We start from the raw sequence: 2,687 nt of genomic DNA, 5'->3' as shown, positions 1-2,687 counted from the left end.
GGTCTATGCTTAGTGAGTACAATATGAGTCAATCCTTTTGGGCTGAAGCTATCAACACGGCTAGCTATTGTAGCAATCGTCTCTATTGTCACCGATTGAAAGAGAAGACACCATATGAGCTCTTGAATGGTAGAAAGCCCAACATTGCATATTTTTGGGTCTTTGGTTGCAAATGCTATATCTTGAAGAAAGGCACTAGATTGGGCAAGTTTGACAAGAAATGTGATGAAGGATTTCTACTTGGCTATTCCACTACAAGCAAAGCATATAGAGTTTGGAATTTGGATAGTGGTACTCTTGAGGAAGTTTATGATGTTGAATTTGATGAAACCAAGGGTTCACAAGTAGAGAATGAGAACTTGGAAGATGTTAGAGGCATTCAACTTTCATATACCATGAAGAACATGGATATTGATGAATTGAGGCCTAGGCAAGTGATTGATGATGAACATGATCAAGTGCAAGTGCTCTCAAACTCAAATATGCAAGATGATACAAATCAAGTTAGTGTAAGTGACTCTCATGATATTGATCAAGATCAAGTGGCTAGTACATCGTCTCAACCCAATGATCTAGCAAGTGCAAGCAATCAAGTTCCATTGCTCCAACCAACAAGTATTGCAAGAAATCATCCTTTAGATATAATCATTGGAGATATTTCAAGAAGTGTGCAAACAAGATCAAGATTAGCATCATTTAGTGAACACTTCTCATTTATGTCATCCATTGAACCAAAGAAGATAGATGAAGCTTTGAAGGATGTTGATTGGGTCAATGCTATGCATAAAGAGCTAAATAACTTCATAAGAAATCAAGTATGGGAAATGGTAGAAAGACCAAAGGGACACAATGTGATTAGAACCAAATGGGTCTTTAGAAACAAGCAAGATCAAGATGGGATAGTAGTAAGGAACAAAGCAAGATTGGTAGCACAAGGATATACACAAGTTGAAGGTCTTGACTTTGGAGAAACATATGCCCCGGTTGCTAGATTGGAAGCAATAAGAATCTTGCTAGCCTATGCTTGTGCTCACAACATCAAGCTCTATCAAATGGATGTTAAGAGTGCATTTCTAAATGGCTACATCAATGAAGAAGTATATGTTGAGCAACCTCCCGATTTTGAAGATGATAAAAAGCCCAACCATGTGTACAAGTTGAAGAAGGCTTTGTATGGCTTAAAGCAAGCACCTAGAGCATGGTATGAGAGATTGAGAGATTTCCTACTCTCTAAAGGGTTCATCATGGGTAAGGTTGACACCACTCTTTTCATCAAGATGATTGAAAAAGATCTATTTGTATTGCAAATCTATGTTGATGACATCATATTTGGATCAACCAATCAAGAATTTTGTGATGAGTTTGGAAAGATGATGGCTAATGAGTTTGAAATGTCCATGATTGGAGAGTTGAGTTACTTCCTTGGTCTTCAAACCAAGCAATTGAAAAATGGTATATTTGTGAGTCAAGGCAAGTACATCAAGGACATGATCAAGAAGTTTAGCATGATTGATAGCAAAGTCATTAGCACACTAATGGGAACCAATGGCAACTTGGATAGTAATGCAAGTGGAAACATGGTAGATCAAAAGTTGTATTGGTCTATGATTGGAAGCCTACTCTATGTGACCGCATCAAGGCTGGATGTTATGTTTAGTGTATGCATGTGTGCAAGATTTCAAGCCTCACCAAGAGAAAGTCATTTGAAGGCTACAAAGAGAATTTTGAGGTACTTGAAGCATACACCAAATGTTGGTTTGTGGTATCCCAAAGGAGCAAAGTTTGAGCTAGTTGGTTACTCCGACTCGGATTATGCGGGATGCAAGGTAGAAAGGAAGAGCACCTTGGGCATATGTCAATTGTTGGGAAGATCACTTGTTTCATGGTCATCAAAGAAGTAAAATAGTGTTGCATTATCAACCGCTGAAGCCGAATACATATCCGTCGGTAGTTGTTGTGCACAAGTACTTTGGATAAAGGCCACTTTGAGTGACTTTGGAATCAAGTTCAAGAAAGTGCCATTGCTATGTGACAATGAGAGTGCATTCAAGTTGACAAACAATCCGGTTCAACATGCAAGAACAAAGCACATTGATGTCCGCCACCATTTTATAAGAGATCACCAACAAAAAGGGGGCATTTGCATTGAGAGTGTAGGCACCGAAGATCAACTTGCTGATATATTCACCAAGCTGTTGGATGAGAAAAGGTTTTGCAAGCTAAGGAATGAGTTGAACATATTGGATTTCTCAAATATGTGTCGATGCACCCCCACCAATATAACATGCCTCTCCTTCGAGCATCCCAAGGTAAAAGTTGATTGGCATAATATACATCCTTGCTAAGGACATGTTTAGTGCATCTAGTCATATTTTCAATCCTATTAGGAACTTTCAAATGGTTCTATTTTAGGCTCATTCATGAAAATCAAATGATTTTGATGTCTATATGGTATCACTATTGCTTCTATGTTTGACTTGATCTAGTGGTGGCATATAACATGTTTATGGGCTTGTAAACCTAATGTTTAATCTAGAATATGAGCTCTAAGTGTTTAACTCAACATGGTACAAGATAATCCTTATTTGAAGGTGTGAAGAAGCTTGTCCTTGAAATCAAACCGAATTAAATATCTTTGGTAAATGATCTAGATTGGACCAAATTTAGAAAAATGATCCTCACCCCAT

The sequence above is a fragment of the Miscanthus floridulus genome, chromosome 2 (genome assembly GCF_019320115.1).
Source record: "Miscanthus floridulus cultivar M001 chromosome 2, ASM1932011v1, whole genome shotgun sequence".
NCBI classification, from domain to species: domain Eukaryota; kingdom Viridiplantae; phylum Streptophyta; class Magnoliopsida; order Poales; family Poaceae; genus Miscanthus; species Miscanthus floridulus.
The sequence above is the reverse complement of the archived record's forward strand: the minus strand, read 5'-3'. Positions refer to the sequence as shown.